This window comes from Uranotaenia lowii, chromosome 3 (genome assembly GCF_029784155.1).
Source record: "Uranotaenia lowii strain MFRU-FL chromosome 3, ASM2978415v1, whole genome shotgun sequence".
Lineage (NCBI taxonomy): Eukaryota > Metazoa > Arthropoda > Insecta > Diptera > Culicidae > Uranotaenia > Uranotaenia lowii.
Window position 1 is genome coordinate 131,067,164 of NC_073693.1, and position 27,243 is coordinate 131,094,406.

Here is a 27,243-nt window from a genome sequence, read left to right on the forward strand (position 1 = left end):
TTTGAATTTTTAAGGCTACTGCTGCTGATTGTTTGTTTTGAATTAGCTTTCTGGCTGGGAAAGCTGTTTCTAAGAATACTATCGAATTATTCCGGCTCTGGCAAAGAGAGACAGAATGACAAGAAAAACAAAAATTGGGAAGGCTTTTGTCAAACAACACAAAGTCAGTCATTGATCTATTCTTGTGAGAGAAAGACGTGTCTGAGTTTATCTCTGAATTGAGATTCGTAAGATTCGTAAAACCACGACAATGGCGTGGTTGTGAGAATAAGGACAGAGAGCGCAGATTGTCAAGGCTGCTGCTACGAAAAATTTATTTCTGATTCGGCCTCCGGTATGAAATACGGATTGGCACAAGGAGCACAGAGTTTAAAGGCTGCTGCTACGAAAAAAATTGTTGCTGATTTGGTCACTGGAAAAAGGCGGAATGGCTTTGGAAGTGCAGATTTTTAAGGCTGCTGCTGCTGAACGTTTGTTTTGATTTGGCTTTCCGGTGGATAGAGACGGAATGACTTTAGAAGCGCAGATCTTTAGGGCTGTTGCGGCTGTTAGTTATGATTTGGCCATCCGGTAGGAAAAGATGGAATTGGCTTATGAAGTGCAGATTTTTATGGCTGCTGCTGCTGATTGTTATGATTTTGCTTTCCGGCGGAAAAAGACGGAATGGCTTTGGACACGCAGATTGAGACTGTTGCTGCTGTTTGTTTGTTTTGGTTTGACTTCCCGGTGAGAAGCTGTAACTGTAGCGGTTGATTGAATCAAAGCAATCGAAAGATTCCTTTTAATTCAACCACGGTAAATGAAAAGTTCATATACCAGTATTTCGATAGCAACTTACTACCTTCTTCAGTGAACGTTTTCGATTGAAGAAGGTAGTAAGTTGCTATCGAAATACTGGTATATGAACTTTTCATTTACCGTGGTTGAATTAAAAGGAATCTTTCGATTGCTTTGATTCAGTTGAATCATTCAACCAAGTAGGCTCATACCACAACAGAGCGGTTGATTGTTTGTTATGATTTAGTCACTGGAAAAAGACGGAATGGCTTTGGAAGCGCAGATTTTTAAGGCTGCTCCTCTGCTGGTTAGTTGTTTTGATTTGGCCTTCCGGTGGAAAAAGACGGGATGGAAATTGTAGCAGTATGGATAAAATTAAATAATTTTCATATTGTTTTACTTGAACATCCCTTAGTAGACCGAATGAACACCTAGCTGAAAATAGCCATCCCTGTAAAAGCCGATAAAATATCTATTTATAGACCAAGTAAACCAAGAGCATAGCCGAGTAGGAGAGAAATATTTTGGAGAGTAAACAAAACTTTCGACGCACCCCATCGAGAGCGTGACGTCACGGAAAAACTCTTTTTCTTCGTAAAGCGGATCTGGGTGTTTTAAAAGGATTTGGCGAAACTTTGCTAGAGATATCGCCACCAGCTGATGCATGTCCGGGCGTTGACCCCACCAGATGATAGGTCTTATGGTTGTATTGGTAAGAATCGGGAATTAGAATCTACACCCGAGATCGGATGTCAATATCTCGGGTTGATTACCAGAAAAAAATATGAAAAAGAAGAGGGTTTTTCGTGAACATTCGTAATCGTTCGCTAACGATTACGAAGTTCCGGTCAGGAAATTAGATGACTGTTCTGATCTGAGGGCTGATGCAAGTACTCGATCACTTTTCCTTGGGCTGTGGAGTAGGCTGGACTGCAAGTTTTTTTTATTTCGGGTTCGCATTGGTACCACAAGGTACTTGTTAAAAAAAACGTGGGTTTTAATTTTTTTTATAAAAATGTCTTTTTTAAAACCTTTCCAAAATAGAGTGCGATTAAGAGTGTCCTAAGTGCGAGCAATACCGTAGGGTGATAGCTCAAAGAGCAGAACACGGTAATTTTTACTGGTTTTTTGAGTGCGTTTTTCCCCGTAACTAATGTTTGAAACGGATCAGGTACGAAGCCCACGCGAGCCTACAACAACGTCATCATCACCTGGTCCAAGGAAATCCGCTGCGGGTCGACGCATACCGTTACCGCCGAAGCCACACATCACGGCAGCGACGCAGTTTTCCCGACACCACCCGGCGACGACCATACCAGCATCGACAGCAGCAGAAACGACGGTCTGGGAATCAACCGAAAAGCTAATTGAGGTTTGATTGCCCAGCAATGTGAGTACTCAAAAACTTTCTATATCATGCGCATGATTGGAATCCGATCTTGATTCCTTTTTTGAAGCCGACCACCCATATGAGCAAATAGCTCACTCGGCTACGTTCCCAGCTGAGGACCTAAAGGGCCCGGGTTCAATTCCCCTTACGATAAATTTTTTTATATATAATTAAATCCATGGTCCACCGATGAGGTTGGAATAACCTTCGGTGGTGAAAAACGCACAGCACCGTTTCCTAGTCAAGTAAAGGAAACTAAGGAAAAGCACTCTCGACGTTACCGACAAATACCCCCCATCCGGGGAAATTTTGGGAAGGTTAGTGTGCCTAGGCAGCGCTAGAGGCGCTAATGTAAATTGGAAGAAATCTCGAAGGAGAAGCTAGATGTAGGAGAAACCTTCTAAGCCAAAACCACCCACCAAAAATGTAAACTTACACTCCCTACTAATCCAACAAACAACAAACCACCACCAAGCAAATTAGGAAAATGTAAATAAATAATCAGTTGTTGCAACAAACGTTTTTCGAGCAAATAAACGATGTTTTTAATGAATGGTTAAAGTTCACGTTTTTTTTCGGTTGTTCGGTAGTTTTTTTTTGAGTAGGGTTGACTCTCGCTTATTCTTTTTTTTTCCCTTCCAACCCCTTTCCAGTTTCCGAAGCAATCCTGGGGAATTTGTTCGGGGAAAGTGGGTCCGCTGAAGATAATTCTGGAAATATAGTTTTTTCCAGTTAGTTGATATTTTTTGGCCAACCGAACAACCAGTCTTAGTTTTCGTGTATTTTTCGACCAATTAGTCTGGGATATTGATGGATGGTCGACGGTTGAGGTCGGTAGGTTGAGTCTGATCTGGGCCAATACAATATACACCCACCCTATGTTGGGTCTCAAAAGCCGGGCAAGCTTTCAAAAGGCGGCTGGTCTCCTCGGAGTGGCGCTTAAATCATCCGCTAACAACCCAGATCCCAATTCGCCCACTGCCTCCCGTTGCAGTGGCGCCCAACGTTTTAAAGGCACGAATAATCATAAGAGTTGGTAATTTTCTCATTAAGTTTTTTTCGGCTTAGAAAAATAAAATTTATTTTACTTTTTGAAATTTTATTTTCATATTTTTTTTCTTATCGTCGCCTTATTTAAATTTGGCAACTCTGTTTATTTTGTGTAGCAATTTTTCAGAGGTTTTCTAAATAACCCGTTTTTATGTGTTTTTAACTGTTTTAAATATTGATGTTCAGTCCTTCTTTTGAATAACTCTCAATAGAACTCGGTAATTATCGAGTACTTGCGTGACATAAGAAGGAAAGAGTGAAATATCGCGTTAAAGTTCCGAGTGTTGTAAGAACGTTTTGTTTACCTTGGATGTTTATATAAACAACCCATCGCGATTTTTTTCAACCGAAGCGACATCTAGCGTGAAGCATTATAACCTTACTGCAGCGAGTTTATTGCATACCTGTCAGGCGCAATGGAATCCAACTGCTCGAAATGCAACGAGGAAATTACAGGAATCGAGCATATGGCTTGCAGAGGAATATGCAGCAAACGATTCCACATTACGTGCACTGGCCTAACAAAAAGTTTGGTAAGGCAAATGGACACGTTATCAAAAAATTTCCTCTGGTTTTGTGATGACTGCGTTGCATTGGTTTTAAACTCGAGCTATCGTTCAGTGGCATTTAGCGCTCCACCAGAAACAAACGCTATAGCACAGCTCACAAATGCGATAACAGAACTGAGATCAGACATTCAGCAGCTTGCTCCGAAACCAATTCGAACTCCGTTGTGGAACAAATCGACGCCCACGCCTGAGCTGAGGCGCCCGCTGAAACGAACTCGGATTGCTGATGCTGTATCAACTGAGCCCTGCAAATTGGGGTCGAAAAATGCTTCTGATGATATTGTCACCATCCCTCTTTGCGACGACGATAACCCAAAACTGTTTTGGCTTTATTTGTCACGGATCAAACCGGACGTAACTGAGGACGCCGTTCGGGCCATGGTCCATGCCAACCTTGGGGTAGAAGAAGCCAACGTTGTAAAATTAGTCTCCAGAGGCAGTGATATGAGCTCTTACCGGTTCATATCATTCAAAGTTGGCATTTCTCCAGACTCCAAACAAAAAGCATTAGATCCTGAATCCTGGCCCAAAGGATTATACTTCCGGGAATTTACGGACTATAATTCCCGACAGTTTCGTGGCCTTCAACAGTGATCAATTTCAACCGCCGCACAGTTGGACATCGGGACGCACCAATCATGTCAGTTCGGAAGTTCTCTTCTCTGGCCACCAACGACCGCTCGATCCTGCCGCAAGTCGTCCCGTTTATCGGTCAGGTGGTTCAGGGGGAGGCTTCCAACTGCCATATAATGGCAAGTATTCTCCTGTTTTATGTTTTTCTCCGAGTCACGCACCTCTGCCTTCCAGCCTCACATCAAGCGCGTTAATTCAGTTTAACTTCTATGACGCCCGTTATGACGCCCAATTCAACACGGATGAAAATTTTATGCTTCTGCCTGCTGCTAATGACGCTTTTAATATCGAAACCAATCTTGCAAATTTCTACTGGACGTCGGGACGCACCACTCAAGGCAATTCGGAAGCTCTTTTCTCTGACCACCAAAGACCGCCCGTTCCTGCCGCAAGTCGTCCCGTCTGTCGGTCAGGTGGTTCAGGGAGAGGCTTCCAATTGCCATGCCACGGCAAGTATTTTCCAGTTTTACGCTTTTCTCCGAGTCACGCACCTCTGCCTTCTAGCACCGCATCGTATACGTCGTATGCTGCCCGAAGTTTAGCACAAACTTATCTTGATGTCGACACAACTCCTGGGAATTTCACTAGGACCTCGGGACGCACCTCTCAAAGCAATTCGGAAGTTCTTTTCTCTGACCACCAACGACCGATCGTTCCTGCTTCAAGTCGTCCCGTGTATCAGTCAGGTGGTTCAGGGGGAGACTTCCGATTGCCATACTGTGGCAAGTATCCGTCTGATTTCAATATTTCACCCAGTCATGCATCTTTAACTTGTAGGCCCGTGTCGGGGGTGTTGGAAAGGATTTCATCTGCCCGTACGAATGAAACAGCTTGGTGTTATTATCAGAACGTCCGAGGCTTACGCACCAAGTCAGAAGACTTTTACCTTGCGACCATCGAGTGCAGCTACGATGTCATTATTCTGACAGAAACTGGTTTGACTGACTCATTCAACTCGGCCCAACTTTTCGGTAATGGTTACTCGGTTTTCCGTTGCGACCGCAGCTCGCGTAACAGTACAAAAAAATGCTTTGGCGGTGTTTTGATTGCCATTAAACAATGCCATCCAAGCAGCTTTGTGACCACGGAATGTGGGATTGACCTGGAACAAGTCTGTGTTGCTGCTTCCATTAATGGAAAAAACATACTCTTCTGTGCTGTTTACGTGCCACCTGACAAAAGTAATTGTGTTCACATTATCGAGTCCCACGTGGCCACTATACGTGAACTGTGTAACCGTGCTACTGCCGATGAGTCAGTTTTGATATGTGGCGATTATAACCAACCTCGTTTGATGTGGACTGAAAGCGAAACTGGTGCTAAACTAATGAATGTTGCCGCCTTAAGCGCCGCCGCCGCATCCTTGATCGATGGAACTGATTCGTTAAATCTGATCCAACTCAACTCTATCAGGAATCATCTCGGACGGACACTTGATTTGTTTTTTGGTCTGAGTGACGAACAAATTGAAATAAGAAATGCTCCTGACATTCTGGTACCTGTAGATTTGCACCACCCGCCTGTCGCATTCGATTTACCAGCTGCTGTGTTGGCAAGTAACTCCTCGCCAAACACTTCGGATCGTAGGAGTAGACCGTTAAATTTTCGGAAGACGGACTTTTCGCTGCTTTTACAGTACTTGAACAGCATTGACTGGGATGCAGTTTTCGGCAACGCATCAGTAGACGTTATGACTGAAACTTTCTGCAATTTGATTGGTACTTGGTTGAATTCGCATGTTCCCAGATTTAAACGTCCTGTTACACCTGCTTGGAGCACGCCCAGTTTGCGACAACTTCGACGCGAAAAAAATGCATGTTTACGAAGGCTTCGGAAAAATCGAACGGTAGACTCTCAACAACAGTTTAAAGCAGCAAGCACAGCCTACCGCAGACTCAATGCATTACTGTACAAACACCACGTTCTGCGAGTACAATCTGGTTTACGTAAGAACCCTCGAAGTTTCTGGACTTTCGTAAATTCGAAACGAAAATCGAGCTCCCTACCTACCTCAGTCTTTTACAACGATGCTGTTGCTGATTCTCCAGACACGTGTTGCAATTTATTTGCTGAGCATTTTCGGGCGGTCTTCCTGGACACTGCCTCTTCCGAAACTGAGTGCTCTGATGCCACGTTTCACGTCCCGGCGGATTCTATAGATTTTAACACCTTCGAGATAGATCAAAGGCTCATCGAAAATGCCGCAAGGAAACTGAAAAGCTCTTTTGCTCCTGGACCTGATGGAATTCCGGCTGTTATTTACAGTCGATGCATCGAAGCTCTCTCGTTGCCGCTAGCCCAAATCTATAACCGATCATTTCAACAACGTAAATTCCCGGATTATTGGAAAAATTCCTTCATGTTTCCTGTCTTCAAAAATGGCGAACGACGAAATGTGAAGCAATATCGAGGCATTACGAGTTTATCGGCAGGATCCAAGCTTTTTGAAATTGTTGTAAGTCAAGCCCTCTTACGCGCTTCCTCACATTATATTGCCGCTGAACAGCATGGGTTTATGCCTGGCAGATCGGTGAGTACCAATCTTTTAGAGTACACTTCGTTTTGTCTGAACCAAATGGAAAGAAAAAAACAGGTCGATGCTATATACACCGATATCAAAGCGGCATTCGATACGATTGATCACGGAATCTTACTCGCTAAGCTAGCTAAGCTCGGTATTCATGACAACATGATCTCTTGGTTGAAATCATTCCTCACTGAGCGGTGTATTAGGATTAAATTTGGTGATAGCATATCATTTCCATTCACTAACCGATCTGGCGTGCCGCAAGGGAGCAATTTGGGACCTTTACTGTTTGTTCTGTTTTTCAACGACTTGATCCTTAGCTTGGAAATTGGAACCAAAATAGGATATGCTGATGATCTGAAACTATTCGTTCCAGTTGAATCCACTGTCGATTGTGCGCACCTTCAATCTTTACTAGATCACTTTGGTGAATGGTGTAGACTTAATAAGCTATCAGTCAGCGTCTCCAAGTGTTCCGTTATAACATTCCATAGAAAGAAAACGCCAATTTTATATGATTATAACATCGATAACCAGCGCCTTGACAGGGTATTTGAAGTTGACGACCTTGGAGTTATCCTCGATGCTCAGCTTACGTTCGATAGTCAACGAACTTCAGTTATAAGAAAGGCGAATCGTCAGCTTGGCTTCATCTCCAAAGTAGCACGAGAGTTCAGAGACCCATTGTGCTTGAAGTCACTCTACTGCGCTCTTGTCCGGTCAGTTACAGAACATGCTGCAATTGTTTGGGCTCCCTATCAGTTATGTTGGATTTTGCGAATCGAGCGTGTACAAAAGCGTTTTGTTAGATTCGCTCTACGACATCTACCCTGGCGTAATCCTGAAAACCTTCCCGCATATTCCGACCGGTGCCAGCTTCTGGGATTAGAAACATTGGAACGCCGCCGAAAAACTCAACAGGCATCATTCATCGCAAAAATACTGAATGGAGAAATTCAGTCGCCAAACCTGCTAGGAATGATCAACTTTAATGCTCCTTCGAGGACTTTACGTCATCACTCTTTGCTATCGAATCGAACCCACCGAACATCTTATGGACATAATGAACCAGTGAGTGCAATGATGCGTACGTTCCAGATTGCTGAGCATCTACATCAATTGGGGGAGCCATCTAGCCGATTCATCAACCGAGTACGCCAGTCTTCATTATTTCGTGTTATCTAATTGTTTTGTATAGATCCTTAGTATAGATAATTCATTAAAACAAAATGTTCGATGAATAAAACTTAATAATAATAATAATAATAATAATTTAATAGTAATTAGTTCTTATTATTTTAAAAATACAATTATTAGATTGTACAAACGGCTTGGGGAAATAGTTAATTTTTTTTCCTTCAAATATTTTTTCCCATATTTACATTTGTTTTCATATTTTTGGCTATTTTTTTATTTTTACATATCTTTAGTTCATTCATTTTTTTAAATATACATTTTTTCAAATACATATCATCAAGTTTATTTTTACCATTTGCTACGTTTTTGTTAATCATAAGTTCTATTGATTTAATTAAAAAAATGGATCGTTTTCCGTGTGCGGAACATTTAAACAACGAAGAGGTAAACTACGAGTTACAAATACGCGGTAGATTTGGGGACGTAACAAAGAGTCTCGATTTAGCAGGAAAGCAAAGGCTTTTACGAATGATTTTTCGCGATGACTTGTCTAAAAAACAAAACTACCAGTCAAGTGAATCAGTGTCTGATTATTTTTGCCTCCTGGGGGAACAGTTGTCCAGCATCGAGAAATCTATTCATCGGAAGAAGATGGATGCAAAAAATGAGTCCAGGTTGCTGCATTATTGGTATCGAGCTAAACGACTACAGGCAGCTTCGGAAGACCAGAAGAAGATGCGTAGGGATTTAGTTCGGCGGATCGAAAATGTGATGAGCGCAAATAAAGTGGTCCTTCCAACAACGCCCATGAAAGAGCAGATCCGGGAGCTTCTCAATCAAAATATTACAGCGCCGGGAACCAGTAATCACGAACAAACTGGAAACCCAAGGAATAGTCTAGGGACGATTCCAAAACCGACTGGAACTCCTGCGAGGACCGAGGTAAAGGATCCTGTGGACCAACGTCTCAGCCATATGGAGGAAATGATAACCGCCATGTGGACATTGATGTCAGACTCACAAGGAAACCGTACCAACTCCCACGAAACTCCAAGTTCTAGCAAATGGACACAACACCAATTGAACGCTAGCCCAACGGTTCGAAAAGGACATCTTGAGGACGACGAAGACGAAAGTGAAGAAGACGATTCATTTTACGATGCCAAGAGGGATAACAGACCCAGGGACAAAGACAGAGGATATGGCCAGAGCGATTCGGAATCGGAAAGCCATAGAGACTACAGGCCACGAACTCGGCATGGAGGTAGGGGGGATGATTCGCATCGAGTCGAAAAATGGAAGATCAAATTTTCGGGGGATTCTCGCTCACTTAGTGTTGAGGACTTTCTTTACAAGGTTGACAAACTATCCGAAATTGAAGGGGTTTCCAAAACTAGGTTGTTACGAGACATCCATTTGCTTCTAGAGGGATCGGCCTCCGACTGGTTTTTTACGTACATAGACAATTTCCACTCATGGGACAATTTCGAGAAGCTGATGAGAACCAGGTTTGGTAACCCTAACAAGGACCAAGGGATTCGTCTAAAGATTCACAATCGAAAACAGCAAAGGGGCGAATCTTTTATCGCGTACGTTACCGAGATCGAAAAGCTGAATCGTATGTTGTCGAGGCGAATGTCTAAAAGAAGAAAATTCGAAGTCATTTGGGACAACATGCGACATCACTATCATGACAGAATTTCTGTGGTAGATGTTGAAAATTTGGACCATTTGATAAAATTGAACCATAAGATCGATGCAACAGACCTATCCCTACAAGCTTCTTGGGACCCTCAGCCTCGGCGCGGAATCAATAACATTGATGTGGGTTCAGATCCAGAGGAAAACGAGAAGTCAGCAGACGTGAATGTGATGAACAGCCGTTCATACCATCAAATTTCGAAGGGGACGAATCTGTATCATCAGCAGACACCACCGCCGAAGACTTATGGACCACAACAACAAGCTAACCACCCACCCGTTTTCCAGCAGCAACAACAAGCTAACCAATCACCCGTTTTCCAACAGCAACAGCAATTTTCCAACAATCACCTTCCAACAAAAACCGCTTGTTGGAACTGTCAACAGGAAGGACACGGATGGAGAGATTGTTCGAGGCCAAGAGTAATATTCTGTTTTGGTTGCGGTAAACTTGGTCGCACCATTCGAACATGTGAGAGTTGTTCTACGAAAAATTACGCAAGAACAAGGCGCCAACAACAGGGAAACTAAAACAGGGGTTTGAAGTTGGGAATTCAAACATCCCTGAGCAAAATTGTGTTCCCAAAATTCCAGAATTCGAAAACATGATATTTCGCTTGTTTGGAGTACCGGAGATTGTTTTGACAGACAATGGTACTCAATTCACATCAACCAAGTTCACCAACCTTCTGAAGACGTACCATGTTAACCACTGGTTAACACCAGCTTATCATCCGCAAGTTAACAACACGGAACGTGTTAACCGGGTGATAACGACTGCGATTCGAGCAACGCTAAAAAAGGAACATAAACACTGGGCAGACGACATACAGTCAATTGCCAACGCAATCCGCACAGCCATTCATAACTCCACCAAACATAGTCCGTATTTTGTTGTTTTCGGCCGTAATCAGATATCTGACGGAAGAGAGTACGCAAAAATACGAGACAAACACCAGGCAGTCGAAAAAGATCAGGGAACTATAGTAGAGGAACGACAAAAACTTTTTGAAGAAGTTAGGTCGAACTTGGCAGCTGCTTACAAACGACACGAAAAGACTTATAATTTACGTTCCAATCAAAGTTGCCCTCGTTACATTCCCGGAGAAAAAGTTCTAAAAAAGGCTTTCGACCTTTCAGACAAGGGTAAGGGGTTTTGCAAAAAACTTGGGCCAAAGTATGAACCATGCGTAGTTAGGAAGGTCTTAGGGTCTCACACGTATGAGCTTGAAGATCAGCAAGGGAAACGAATTGGTGTCTACTTTGCTGATCAAATTAAAAAACTGCACACATACTCCTAACCAAAATCTAGAACAGCTATGTAGTTTAGTTTTGAACAAATGACAACAAATCTTCAAGATGACAAAAACACCTACGGGTCAAAAATAACACACCAGTTCAAGTGAGCTTCGATGTCGACCAGATTGTTTTCGTTGATTCCGATTGAAGTACGAACTTAGCGAACATAGAAGTGGTAAAGCGATGACCTATCAGACATAGTACGGCGACAAGCACGAAGGTAGAATTACCTCTCCCAGGATCGACGATTCCAGGGTGAAAGAGCTCCTCTGCTTGCAAGAAAAATCACGCCGCGAAATCCGACGATTGTGGAGAAATAGGGATATGCCAAGTCTGAGTGAGAGCTTTTCAAAATCGGTCGACTTAGTATTAGAACAGTCTTCTACTAAATTGATGTATTTTGGAAAGTGATCTTCTTATTATAAAGAGCGAGTTGAGCCATGGATAGATGTCGCAAAGGAATGAAGCAAGGATGAGAAGCTATTTGATAACGGCTCAAGCAAAACCTTGACTGGGTATTTCATGGAAAAAGAAACAGCAGTTTCTCCTGACTAAAACCGGAAAACGACCTTTTCACAAAAACCTAAGATGCAAAGCAAACTGAAGTCCATCAGTCAGTCATCGTTGATTCCGAAAAAGTAATAAATTTTCATGAAATCTGATGAGGTCAAGTTATGACCTGTAAAAAGTAGTGAATTTATTCACGAATTATAAAGCGAGCTAACCTCAGAAGAAATCCGACAAATCAATCGAAGCGAGGAGGAGATGCTGGCTGAAATACGACCGAAGCGAGCGAGCATCGAACAACCAGCATAAACGACGATTGTCACGTCTTGTAAATATTTTGTAAGAATTTTTGAATTTTACTCCACGTCATGTAAATATTTTTGTAAATAGTAGATTAGTTTAGATTATTAGTATTTTGATTCCTACGATCAGTCCTATTTGCTTATTTTAGTTTTAGTTTTCTTATTTTAGGGTTAGTACTGAATAAGTTTTAAACACTCACATGTAACTTCGGATATAATTTGCTTTTTTCGATTTTTCATTTTTCGTCCATTTTCCAGAATTTTTCCTCCACTTTTCAGTTATTTCCTTTCAATTTTCCGTAGATCAATCCATTTTCCGGTTTTCCTTTTGGCAATTGTGCAGTCAAGCTAAAAGATTAAAAATAGAATTAGTCGATAAAGTAGAGCATGGTTATACTTTTTTGTTAATTGAATTTTAAGTTACCTAGTTTTGATTTTGTTCGGCTACAGTAGGAAGACTTCTCCACAACGGGGGTAAAACATAGGGTACGGCATCCAGTCGACTTCCGGCTCCGAATGGTTCTTGGAATGCTGATCGATCGACGAAGTAAGGTTCCTTCATATTATTCTTCTTACCACCACGACACGACGGGTAGCTGAAGGAAGTTTTTTTAGGCTGAAACGAGAGAAAAAGAACCTATCAACTTACGGTTTCATTACGGAACGATGTAGGAAACTCTCCTGCAGCAGCATATCACCATCACACCGGATCTTCCTGGGTTTTCCAACTAGTTTTCGCGATTTCCTCTTGAACAAATTTTGGGCAGCAAAAATAATTACACGCGAAACACTTATGACGGTTTGTTTACATTTGGTTGAATTTGTGTTAGTGACAGATGAGTGGTTCATCGATCGTTCTGCTGGAGAGGAGAACTCTGTACTAGGGGTGCTCATGTTGTTCATGAACACGGAGTATTTTGGAAAATTTAATTGGACAATATTTCTTGAAAAAATTTTTTCAAGGCAGATGTTCAAGCCAGTTTTTGTTGTAAGATTGTAGATTGGGATGATTTGTTCTGCTCAATAAATTTTGAGGTTAAAATCAACAATTACATTCGAGTTTAGATTTGTCATTGGTTTTTTTTTTCTTATCGAGAGCATTAGATTCGTTTTTCTTGAAAGCTGAATTTTAAGGTTGAGTCTAGTTTGTCGGAAGGGAGTTTACAGTGATAATTTTTTTTTAGGGTTTCCATTGAGGATTTTTTTCTCATTGTTTTCTGTTTTAGCTGATTTACTGAGTAGAGAAAACAGTGAATGAAGCTTTTACATAATGTATGCAGCAGTTTAGGAGGAAGAAAATTGTCATCAGTCATAACACAAAGAAGAACCAAATGTAAACATTCAAGTTTTGTTCAGAAATAAGTTAGTAGATTTTGTGTTGATAAAGGTGTTTCTCTAAGATTACGTTAAGAATTTAATTTCATGATTTTTTTTTTTGTTTCTGCTGGAGACCGGAGTTCAACGAACATTGATGGTCAGTTACAGAAGTAATAATTCTTTTACTACCTGGAAATAGAGGAAGAGCCATTTAGTTGGTGATGAAAACATATGACCCCAGAAACATCAATCTTTTATGAAATTATTTTCGATTTAACCTTCGAAAATTTGATTGGAACAAACTACGTTAGTTCCAATCAAATTTTCGAAAATCTAGTGAGGAATGATGTAGCAGTATGGATAAAATTAAATAATTTTCATATTGTTTTACTTGAACATCCCTTAGTAGACCGAATGAACACCTAGCTGAAAATAGCCATCCCTGTAAAAGCCGATAAAATATCTATTTATAGACCAAGTAAACCAAGAGCATAGCCGAGTAGGAGAGAAATATTTTGGAGAGTAAACAAAACTTTCGACGCACCCCATCGAGAGCGTGACGTCACGGAAAAACTCTTTTTCTTCGTAAAGCGGATCTGGGTGTTTTAAAAGGATTTGGCGAAACTTTGCTAGAGATATCGCCACCAGCTGATGCATGTCCGGGCGTTGACCCCACCAGATGATAGGTCTTATGGTTGTATTGGTAAGAATCGGGAATTAGAATCTACACCCGAGATCGGATGTCAATATCTCGGGTTGATTACCAGAAAAAAATATGAAAAAGAAGAGGGTTTTTCGTGAACATTCGTAATCGTTCGCTAACGATTACGAAGTTCCGGTCAGGAAATTAGATGACTGTTCTGATCTGAGGGCTGATGCAAGTACTCGATCACTTTTCCTTGGGCTGTGGAGTAGGCTGGACTGCAAGTTTTTTTTATTTCGGGTTCGCATTGGTACCACAAGGTACTTGTTAAAAAAAACGTGGGTTTTAATTTTTTTTATAAAAATGTCTTTTTTAAAACCTTTCCAAAATAGAGTGCGATTAAGAGTGTCCTAAGTGCGAGCAATACCGTAGGGTGATAGCTCAAAGAGCAGAACACGGTAATTTTTACTGGTTTTTTGAGTGCGTTTTTCCCCGTAACTAATGTTTGAAACGGATCAGGTACGAAGCCCACGCGAGCCTACAACAACGTCATCATCACCTGGTCCAAGGAAATCCGCTGCGGGTCGACGCATACCGTTACCGCCGAAGCCACACATCACGGCAGCGACGCAGTTTTCCCGACACCACCCGGCGACGACCATACCAGCATCGACAGCAGCAGAAACGACGGTCTGGGAATCAACCGAAAAGCTAATTGAGGTTTGATTGCCCAGCAATGTGAGTACTCAAAAACTTTCTATATCATGCGCATGATTGGAATCCGATCTTGATTCCTTTTTTGAAGCCGACCACCCATATGAGCAAATAGCTCACTCGGCTACGTTCCCAGCTGAGGACCTAAAGGGCCCGGGTTCAATTCCCCTTACGATAAATTTTTTTATATATAATTAAATCCATGGTCCACCGATGAGGTTGGAATAACCTTCGGTGGTGAAAAACGCACAGCACCGTTTCCTAGTCAAGTAAAGGAAACTAAGGAAAAGCACTCTCGACGTTACCGACAAATACCCCCCATCCGGGGAAATTTTGGGAAGGTTAGTGTGCCTAGGCAGCGCTAGAGGCGCTAATGTAAATTGGAAGAAATCTCGAAGGAGAAGCTAGATGTAGGAGAAACCTTCTAAGCCAAAACCACCCACCAAAAATGTAAACTTACACTCCCTACTAATCCAACAAACAACAAACCACCACCAAGCAAATTAGGAAAATGTAAATAAATAATCAGTTGTTGCAACAAACGTTTTTCGAGCAAATAAACGATGTTTTTAATGAATGGTTAAAGTTCACGTTTTTTTTCGGTTGTTCGGTAGTTTTTTTTTGAGTAGGGTTGACTCTCGCTTATTCTTTTTTTTTCCCTTCCAACCCCTTTCCAGTTTCCGAAGCAATCCTGGGGAATTTGTTCGGGGAAAGTGGGTCCGCTGAAGATAATTCTGGAAATATAGTTTTTTCCAGTTAGTTGATATTTTTTGGCCAACCGAACAACCAGTCTTAGTTTTCGTGTATTTTTCGACCAATTAGTCTGGGATATTGATGGATGGTCGACGGTTGAGGTCGGTAGGTTGAGTCTGATCTGGGCCAATACAATATACACCCACCCTATGTTGGGTCTCAAAAGCCGGGCAAGCTTTCAAAAGGCGGCTGGTCTCCTCGGAGTGGCGCTTAAATCATCCGCTAACAACCCAGATCCCAATTCGCCCACTGCCTCCCGTTGCATTTGGTCACTGGAAAAAGGCGGAATGGCTTTGGAAGTGCAGATTTTTAAGGCTGCTGCTGCTGAACGTTTGTTTTGATTTGGCTTTCCGGTGGATAGAGACGGAATGACTTTAGAAGCGCAGATCTTTAGGGCTGTTGCGGCTGTTAGTTATGATTTGGCCATCCGGTAGGAAAAGATGGAATTGGCTTATGAAGTGCAGATTTTTATGGCTGCTGCTGCTGATTGTTATGATTTTGCTTTCCGGCGGAAAAAGACGGAATGGCTTTGGACACGCAGATTGAGACTGTTGCTGCTGTTTGTTTGTTTTGGTTTGACTTCCCGGTGAGAAGCTGTAACTGTAGCGGTTGATTGAATCAAAGCAATCGAAAGATTCCTTTTAATTCAACCACGGTAAATGAAAAGTTCATATACCAGTATTTCGATAGCAACTTACTACCTTCTTCAGTGAACGTTTTCGATTGAAGAAGGTAGTAAGTTGCTATCGAAATACTGGTATATGAACTTTTCATTTACCGTGGTTGAATTAAAAGGAATCTTTCGATTGCTTTGATTCAGTTGAATCATTCAACCAAGTAGGCTCATACCACAACAGAGCGGTTGATTGTTTGTTATGATTTAGTCACTGGAAAAAGACGGAATGGCTTTGGAAGCGCAGATTTTTAAGGCTGCTCCTCTGCTGGTTAGTTGTTTTGATTTGGCCTTCCGGTGGAAAAAGACGGGATGGAATTGGAAGCGGAATTGGCTAAGGAATTACAGATTTTCAAAGCTGCTGTTGCTGATTATTTGTTTTGATTTGGGCTTCTGGTGAAAAAAAAGACAGGATTGGCTTAGGAAGCGCTGCTGCTTCGATTTTTTTTAAATTTGATTTGAATTTTTATGGCTACTGCTGCTGATTGTTTGTTTTGAATTAGCTTTATGGTTGGGAAAGCTGTTTCTAAGAATACTATCAAATTATTCCGGCTCTGTTAAACAGCGACGGAGTGACAAAAAAAACACAAATTGGATAGGCTTTTTTTAAGAATATTTTGAAAAATATGCAGAAAATTAATAAAATTTATAAAATTTGATTTTTTTTTTGCAGAGATTGAAATGTAGAGTAGAGATTTATATTTTATATTTTAGAATAAAAAAAATCTGTGAATTGAAGATTATGTTGAGAATAGAGTTGAGAAGGAATGTAGAAATGAGATGAAGGATAAGCAGAAATTAAATAAAATTCGTAGCATGGAGAATAAAGATGCATAATCTATCTATACGTATATACCTACATATTAAAAGCATGGGCATACATTATGAACAGAATCGATGAAGAATGTTTTAGATTTTCGGATGACCCCTTTTGAAGGGGGTCGCCAATACAAAACAAATATTGTTTAAGCGATATTGACGTTATTATGCATCGTATTAAGATGAAAATTTGCACATTAGTGTTTTGAGGGATAGGCATTTGATTTCAGGTATCAAATTTTGTGTAAGGGGTCGGCAAAAGTGATCGATTATTGTTCACTGGTTTTGTGATATTGACGTTATTTTACATTGGATTGCAATGAAAATTCACGCATGTGGGTTTTAAAAGACGGACAGCCTCATTCAGGTATCAAATTTTGTATAACGGTTCGGCCAAAGGGGTCGTCCATATTACCTAATCACTGTTTTTGCGATTTTGACAATATTATTTACTAGATTTACATTAATATTGCCACCTAGGAAGTTTAAGAGACGGGCAATCGATTTCAGGTATCAATTGTAAAAGGCCTGCAAAAGTGGTCGTCCATACTGTTATGGTTTTAAGATATTAAAGATATTATGCATCGGATGCGATTAAAAATTCCACATCTGAATTTTAAAAGACGAGCAATGGATGTAAAAATTAGCACACGGGGTTTTTTGAGGTAAGACAGATCGATCCATACTAGGTATGGAATAATGATTTAAAAGTTAATGCATAGGATCGATGAGGAAAATTTGTGCATCGTTATTTATTGAGAATTTTGGGTATACAATTTCGGATAATCGTATAACGAAAAAGCCTTATTCTCATCAACCAGTAACAGTTTTCGCAACATTTTTGTGGAAATTATACGGGTAAACGTACAAATTGAAGAACGGATTTCGGAAAGAAACAGTTACGTTATTAATGTGGTGATTTTCCATATTTTTCCAAAGAATGTTCTAAATGAATAGTTATTTTTTAATTAGTTTAAGGATAATTATACTTTATTTGAAAAAACTTAACCTTATTTTATCACATTTTTATAATTGCTTGCTAAACGAAGTTCGTACGGGATCAGCTATTCAATAATAAAAATCAAGTTTCATTGCAATCCAATAAGTGTTCGTTTAAAAAAAAAGTTTAAAAATCATGGAAAAAGCTTACAGATCGATTTATCAATACAAAGTCTTGCTATCGAATAACTAAAAAAAACTAACAGAAGCTTCAAGTGAACGCCACTGATCCTGTCGCTTAAAAGCAAACGCATAACCACACATTATCCTCGATAAAAAAAATAATAACCCATAAGCGCCAATTAATTAAACTAATTCGTTCTCATTGTTTTTCCTCAACCAAATGGTCTAACGCACCATTAAGGGGTGGTATTCGCCATCAAAACAAACATAAATCGGCTCCCCGGCTGCATTCAACTAGACTTTATTCCTAGATGAAGTAGTACTAAGTTCAATTGACCGGGCAGGCAGGAACAATGCAAACATCCGGGGCAAAAATTTGATTCCGGGGGAAAGACGACGAATGGTGTGGAGAACCGGATATTATGGCCGTAATAATAATTTTGTCGTCCTCGCTTCGTTTTTCTTCATAAAGCAAACAGCACTTTGCAAGAAACACATTATTGGCCGTAGTTCTGAAGTTTCCGACGTTTGTAGTTTGGATTTTTGCCACTTCTGGCGACGACGGACGCCAGCGGACTCAAAGGGGGTTCAGTTTAATATTTATTTGCTGCTCGTTAGAAGTAATATAAATCATTCCTCGTTATGCTTATTGCTGCATAGTTTGTGCAAGTTAAAATGCTACAAGTTGCAATTTGCCTACAAACCATCTGAAGTGAAGGAGAAAGTTTTTAATAGCACTTTTTTTTTAAATTTCTGCAACTATTTTGCGGATAATGAATGTGAAACGCATTAGGAAGTTGATAATTGATTATGCTTCTTTTGATGCAAACAAGAACATTTAAACAGAATAACAGAAATAGTTGTACAGTCTGAGTCGATTTGGGGTCGTTTTGTTAATTTTTCAAAGCCATGGGGTCAAAAAGCTTTGTTAAGGTTCAAAACTCATCTATGACATTTTGCAGAATTTTTAAGTAAAGTTTACATGAGTTTATTCGAACTTTTTTGTTTGTATGGTAAAATTTAATAATTTGTACTAGAAAATCAACATCAATTTTTGTTTCTCTTGTGAATCCGAGCCTGCATAGTTTGTGTTAAAAATTCTCTAAGGGAAGTTTTCCGCTGATAAACTTTGTCCAAGACCGTAACTTCGTATCTGATTAGACAGAATGGTTACAAGTTGCTGAATAAGGGCATGTCTATAGGCATTGAAAAACAATATTTAAACTCAATTGACATCACTGCTGGGTGCCTAGTGAAGTATTGCATGCCTACTTTCAATGCAATATTTCATGAGGCACTGGCAGTGATGTAAATTGAATTTATTATTTTACAATGCCATTAAATCATATCTTGGTAAAACAGCTAATAACTTTTGGCTTAATAACATACGAAGTTACGGTCTTCAACAAAGTTGTTGAATGGAAATTTTTTTAATGACATAATTAATTGGCACAAAGATCATTAGCAGGCTTGGTTTTACAGAAGAAACAAAAATGATGTTGATTTTTCAGTATAAGTTTTCTCATACAAACTTAAAAATTCAAACTTACTTATGTAAACGTTACTTTAAAATTTTTGCAAAAAAAACGAAACTTTTTAAACTTCAGGTTTTGAAAAATTAAAAAGTAACCACAAACGATTATCAAAGGGTGATTCAACCTTCGAGGGTCCAAGGATTTTTTTCGAAGAGTGACCCTCGGATATAAGTTTAACACAGTTTCCCTTATCACTGCGAAAGGAAATTTAATAGAAACAGGAGACTTGATCCCATGAATTCTATGGATCAAGATTAGAAATGCGAATAACTTCCAGACTCAAACAATTACTCATATTGAATATTAAATACTCTTTGAGCTTAAGGATTTCCATAAAAATGAAATGAAATTCACCATCGCAACACTTGTGAACGCTATCAATTCAGACAGTTACATCCATACACACTCGTGCAGATTAAGCAAAATTCCCAATAAATAATGCTACAAATCCCCGTAGTCTATTACACAATTTGCCATCTCCAACCGTAGCACAAAAACAATTCTAACCCCATTTTTGCATCATAACATCGGTTAGCGGTTTTGTGTTTATGGTTTTCCTCCCATACCTAAATGAAACCAACTCAAAATAGTTATCCATTGGCACTCGAATCAGGACTGTCTCGCTCCGTCCTTCAGGGGCCTATTCGGATTCATAAGTTCCCCTTCAGTCAGATACCCTAACCAATGCCTTCTGGCACAATCTAAATTTTCTCGACTAACGATTATTATTGTCATACACACTGTAACTAGACTAACGTAGCTAGCCTTACGAGAACAAACGACCCTCGGAACCATTTTGCAGCAGGAAGTCAGTCGGCCATAAGATTTTATGGATCCCGTTTGTTTTGCTTCTCATCCTTTGGATAACTTGAAGAATTGTGGGAAGAGTTCATCGGGGGAGAATCGTTACCGGGAACTATAGTTTCTGCACAGTATTGCACGATTATGTTTAATGTCAGATTAGATTCAATTTGAAACAATATGAAACCTCACAAATCCATATAGAACCCGATCAGGAGGGAAAAACTAAATTATATCAAGATGAGATATTTTGATACTAATATTCTTCCTATCTAAATGAGTTATTATTCAGTACTCGTAGGATGTTAAAATATCTCAATTTATATCAAAAAATCCATGCGATCATAGCTAAATTATATCAATTTTAGATATGCTCCTTACAAGATTATATCTCGTTCAGATAGCATAGTTTGATATTGGGCAGAGCAAAACCTATCAAAATTATAACTTATCAAGATATGAGTGCTTCGAGAAAATTTTCTAGTGGAATGTCAATAAACCACATTATTTGCTAGAACCATGCCTCATTTTTGGTTTCCCAAAACTTGGATTCAATTTTATGAATCTGATGAGCGAATCTCATAAACGTACGGTTTGGGCCGTTGACTTCGATGTCCGTGTTTCAGAAAAAGTTGTACGTATATCAAAATAAGATATAATCATTTTATTTTGGGACAATCCGAAAAAAATCTTGATCATTGAAAATGAGCTCAATCCCATTCAAGTCTGTCAATCAGAATAAGATATAATTCAGATTGGAGAAACTTAAAATCGAAATGTTTGAGTACTTAATTATAACTGAATCAGATGTAAATATCTTGGTGAGATACGTTTGAATTATTATTTTGATATACTCTCCTGATCGGGAATGCATGAATAATGTTCTAAATAGGGTTTCAAAGCGTTTTATGTTCTTTCGTTAACTTAATTTAACTCTTGTAGTTTCAGTTTATAAAGCAATAAAACTAAAATTGAGAAAAAAAATTTCAAGGAAAATTTTGAAACAAGTTTTCGATTTCTGCCGAAATAAAAACTTACATATCCAGGATGACAATAAAGTTCACATACTTTTTATAAATACTTCAAAAACCTAGTATTTTTTTTATATACAATCATATTAAATCAACCAAGCTATAGTAACATTCTTTGGAATCATGGCTATCAGGTTAAACCGAAAAAATATAAAAATAGCTTAAAATACCTTCTGAAGACTTCCATACATTTTTACAGTAAGTGGAACACGCCTTCGACGCTGCTCGCTACTACAACTCTTCACAGTGTTTTCTTAACCAACGTCAAGATTTTCACAACTGAGTCACTTCACTACCACGTATTGCTCAAAGAGGGTCAGAAGCATTCTACTGCCCAAAAAAAAAAAACTTTCATACAATGTGTAGAGCTGCAGGGATAAAAATACACGTGTACCAAATGTGATTCATATTTAACGTCAATTTTATATGGGACACCCCCCCTCCCCTTTTCCGAGGTTGGAAGGGTTTATAACTTATGAGAAATTGGTTTTTCTTAAGAAATGTATCTAAACAAATTCATCCGTTACGTTATTAATCACTTTGATAATAATAAAAAAAAACTTCATATCATCAACCGATTTCAACATCAACTTTAATTTGTGTTTATTGTTCTTCTAAATACTCAACTCAACATTCAAAGGATTTTGATAAAATTCACATTTTATACACGTGCATATAATTTAAGAGCTTATTTTGAATGGTATCTTGCAACTTTTGGAAATAGGTATAAATAATTTAAGAAATTCTGCACTTTTTGATAATTTTTTTTTTAACATTTCAAAACATTTAAAATAAAAGTTTATTCCCTTAGACCGTTAGTCATTTTGTCTTCTGCGAGAAAACGGATTAATTTTTTTTGTTTGTTCACTTTTTACAAGTTTTTTATCTATATATATATAAAAATGAATGTTTGTCTGTCTGTCTGTTCCCTATAGACTCGGAAACTACTGAACTTCATCGTCAAAATTGGCGTCTGAGAGTTTTTGGGGCTGGAGATGGTTTCTATAATAGTTAAAACCCCATCCGACTTAAGGGAGGGAGGGCTTCCATACAAAAATTGTAATTTTTAGAAACAAATTAAAGTCATGACATCCATCTTATCGAGATTTTTTTTCCTTTGGGCGGTCGAGGCGTCGCGAGCAAACGGCGCGAGAGGATAGTAACCATGACATAGCATACTGATCAGTGGGAATATTTTGGCGCGTTTTTCTCAACCATGCATATTTTCAATGCAAGGGGTGGCGATATGAAGTCTTGATGTGATTTTTTTTTCTACTTGATTCCTAGCTCATTTGTACTGCACATGGTTATGAATGACGCCTAGATGTGATCCAGATTGACATTTTGCCGATCGAGTAACACGTACATCATTTTTGCCAAAATCTGAAATTGAAAAGTCATGGCATTTCTTTTCTTTTAAGGGGTTTGTTTTTCGTCTCTATGGTCAAGCAAACGTCGTCGCAAGTGGATAGTAACCAAAACATACTGTTCATTGATCGCTCGAAAAATTTAACAATTAGTCGCCTATTTCTCAACCAAGTGCCTATATTTCTTTTACACGTGGGGGGCGATATGCAACCAAGATTTTTTTTTCTTGCTTAATTATTTGTACACAGCATGAGGAAATAAATGACGCCCAGATGTGGCACGGATTGGTATTTTATCAATCGAATCAAAAGGAATTGAGAGATTTGCAAAAATACTTCCATATTTGTTGTCCATATAGCATTTGTTGTCTAAAAATATAGGGGAGAGTGGGGTATCGTGGGCCATGGGGAAACGTGGGCCACTTTTAATATTTCAGATGTGTGTTGAGATAAAAATCTCAAACCAACTGTCATCGTCGTCGCTATGTGTGAGCATATATTTCTATACGTTGTTGACTGAAATACGCATCATATGCTTCTTTTATTTATCAAGCTAAAAAAAGCAAGAAAAATTTACTTACATAATTAAAAAAAACACCCGCTATAACATCGATTGGGAACCTAAAGTGCATAACAAAAATATGCTCATACGCTTATGATCTTAGTTTTGTCATGATCTTTCACGTGGAAAAGGAACTTTTGATGAAACATCAATATATCACACAAACGCAACCAATTTGCAAATCATAGCTTGTGGGGAATCGTGGGCCACGCATCTTGAACCACCTATATTTTTATGTTTTTATACACATTCAGAGCTTAAAATACATTTTTCCTATCTGTAAAGTTTTCTTATGCCAAATGAAGAGTTATGAAAAATATTTTGTCCATCCTATATGAAAATTTTGCCAAAACGATCGCGAGCCAGGTTTTGGAATCTATGCGATCATACACAGCTCTCTTTTTTATTTCATCATCTGAAATTGCTTTAAAATAACGAAATGAATTAGGGAATCACAGTTTTGGGTCAACTCATAAACTTTGCGTGTTATTTGGTCAATTTGGATTTGGTGGCCCACGATTCCCCACCATTTTTCAAAATCCAAAAAATTTTGCTTTTTTTCAAACAGTCAGAATTTGGGGAAAATAACTGATCAAAAATTTTAAAAAAATACCTTATGATACCTTGAAAATGTAGAAAACCATACCATTTTTTATTTACATTTTATCTTTTATAAAAAAGAAGTTATGGAACAACGAAAAAAAGTGGCCCATGATTCCCCACTCTCCCATATATTTAGTTCTGATGCTTATGAAATAATGGTACGACACTTTGCGGACAATTGAAAAAAAAACTGAAAGTAAAAAATTTACATACAATTTTTTAACCCATTTTGCCTACAAGGTTATTTTTGAATCATATTGATAACAGATATATGAATAAGATGTTTTCTAATGTAGGTAACAGAGGTAAACCGAAAACATTTTGTTGAACATGTAAAAATGTACTTTACTGAAAAATAAGTTTAAAAAAATCCGATCCGACACATGCACTGATCAGCCTTTTCATTAAATTACATAAGACTGACGTGTTCATAAGTGAAAGGTACCAGTGAAATAAACTGATTTTTATTGACCAAAAGTGAGGGAATTCATTTTCCGAAAAAATTTTCATTTATGGGACACTAGAGCATGTTCAAACTTTCAACTTTTCTCTGTTACAAAAAAATAAAAAAAAATATATTTTCTTCTAGAAATTATTGTCGGCCCAACTGAAACGAATTTAAAAATGAAAATGGGAGTTTTTGATTTTAAATAATTTTGAAAAAAAACATCGTACTTTTTGCTCACATAGCTATTCAAGTAAGTACTTCACATGAAAAGTGTTTTTGTGTTACATTGCTTTGATTTTTGACCCGCTTCTTTTTTGAAAAGTGATACTGTAGGACTGATATTCAACTGGAAGCAAAATTTTTATGAGAAATTTTTTGTATTCTTTTATAGTGTTCAAAACAATATTCCCTTCTGTCATTTTAAACGGTGCGGCAAGGGCAAACGTCGAACTTTTAAGAAATTCATTCTCAAAATGATTCAAAATGTTGGAAAGACCAGAGGGTATTCCGAATGTTGAAACTGAAGCGGATATGTAAAATTATTAAATGTCTTTGTAAATGAAGGTCATTTGCTTTGAATAGCATTCGTTAAAAGTGGAATAACAAACATAAATTTATTCTGCTGGAATAATGCAAATATATCAATGAAACTTGATAAAACAAACAAACAGATATACGTATTAAATCCATTTTGATGCCATTACTCTGACGCATCTGAAAATAAGCTTTGCATTTCCACTTGCCCCAATATACGGGAATGTTTACTTAGAAATTTGTTTTTGAAAACATTTTTGAATATTTAACTTTCAAAAAGAAAATACAAAAACGCGGAGAAATTATTTAGTGATGCAACTGATATTTTTTGCTTTGATAAATTTATTAATTTGCACTGTATAAAATCGATAAATTTCATACCACGATAAGTGTTGTTTAGGAAAACTTCAAGCTATAATGTTCAAGTTTTTAAACTCCAAAAAATACATCATCTAAAGCTAATCAGGGGCTGGAACTGCTCATAATACAGAATTTAAGGAATATACTCAAAAAACTGTCCCGATTCACGCAATTGATCGGTTTTGGAAATTCTATTTCCATATAGTACAATGTGCAATAAATTCCAATATGCGAATCTTTTTCTTTCAATTGGAAATTTATGTAAACTCGAGCCAAGTAAATCAGCCTACCTTCTTGAAGCAGTGGGGGACAAATTGGAAAAGATGGAGGAGCTCCCGTGTAAGCTTCAGATAAAGAGCTTTTCAAAGAAGGGACCACATTTTAAAGAGGGGTTTTTTGCGTACGGATATTTGGCATAACTCAAAAATAGATGTGATGAATGTTTTTATGGAAGTTCGTAACTTCCCACTTTGGGAAAAAGGTGGAAAATCCATAAATATTGACATTATTTGAGTCATTATGAAGCTTTAAAAACAGAGTACAAATTTCAGATCTTGAAAAACAAGTTTGAAGATCAAGCTTTAGTAGATAATATATACCATCTTTAATTTGCAATTCGGAACTCCAGCTGCAGCTGTCATTTCAAAGTTGTTGGTTCTAAACCATGATAATGAGGTTTGATTTAAAATTATGCTTCCAAAAATAAATTTTTACAAATTACAGTTATTTTTGCAAGGTGTAGCAATGCACACCGGGTCAGGGCAAGTACAATATATTTTAAACGAACTTTTAAGAATGTATTTACTAAATTGCATTTGAGATATTTTTTAAAGACGAAAATAAATCATTTTGCAGATTTCGAGAAATTCATACATTTGAATCATCAATTGATTTCTATAAATAAGTTTTGAAATTTTATGCTTTTTATTGAAAATTTTTTATCCAAAAACATTAAGATTTGATCTATTCAAAGAAGAGATGGTGTTTTGGATTTGTGAATAGGAAAAATGGATGAAGTTTATGTTCTTTAATATAGAAAATTTGAAGAATATCAAAATTAATGATGATTGAAAATTATAATCTTATATTTAAAAATGGAGGCGTTTTCTTTGTAACGCCCTAACGTATAAACGGACGGTCGAAATGAAGTGAAATTTGGTAACCGAGGGTTTTTCGGGTCAGAGATGGTTTGTATAATAGTTTCAAGAATCTCATTTTTCATGGAAGGAGGACTTCCATACAAAATCATATCTTTTTACTATCTTTTATATAGAAATGGAGACATTTTCTTTGATACACCATCACGTTTTTTTGGCTTGTGATATAGCTCAGTTGGCAAGTCTGTTGCTTCCTGAGCCGATGTCCGCGAGTTCGAGCCCAAGAGTAAACATCGAACACAGTTGTACCGGATAGTTTTTCAATAACGATCCGTCAACTGCACCGTTGATAAAGTCGCGAATGCCATAAAGATGGTAAAACGACTATAATCGAAACAAAAAAAAAACCATCACGTTTGCGGCCAGAATGTAGCGAACTTTGGTATCCGAGAGTTTTTTGGGAAAGTGATTGTTTGTGTAATAGTTTCTAGAATTTCTCTTTTTAAGGAAAGGATGCTCCCTTACAAAATCAACTTAAAACCTTAAACGTTTACTAAGGATTTATTAAGTAAAAGGTAAAACGAAGTTTACCGAGTCAGCAAGTGAATGAATAAATATTGAAAATAAGTGAGTAGGATTTGAGTAGAAACATTGCCATCACATGTCATCAATTTGTTCCTTATGGAAAAAAAATCATATCCATAATCTTGAATTGTACTTACTAAACGAACATGACTTTTATCGACAAGGCCGATAAATTGAGTAAACATTTTACTATACAGTAATACCTCGATATAAAGCAACGAAAACCGACCAGGTGCTGATCTGGCATATTGCTCAACTATTGTTTGCGTTGGTGTGCTTTTAAAAAACAACCCACTTTCGGCAGCATTCCAGATTTGAGCAGGAGATAGATTTTTATCTTGGACTTTTTTTTGTAAATTATTCGTCTATTATTGCTATATTACTGGA

The 27,243-nt window shown here is 38.2% G+C and overlaps 1 protein-coding gene across 2 annotated transcripts in view; it reads left to right on the forward strand.

Annotated features, from left to right (window-relative positions):
* Positions 1 to 27,243, forward strand: part of LOC129758738 (tyrosine-protein kinase RYK) — a 441,697-nt gene that overhangs the window by 360,953 nt on the left and 53,501 nt on the right. The gene's annotated exons all lie outside the window — the stretch shown is intronic.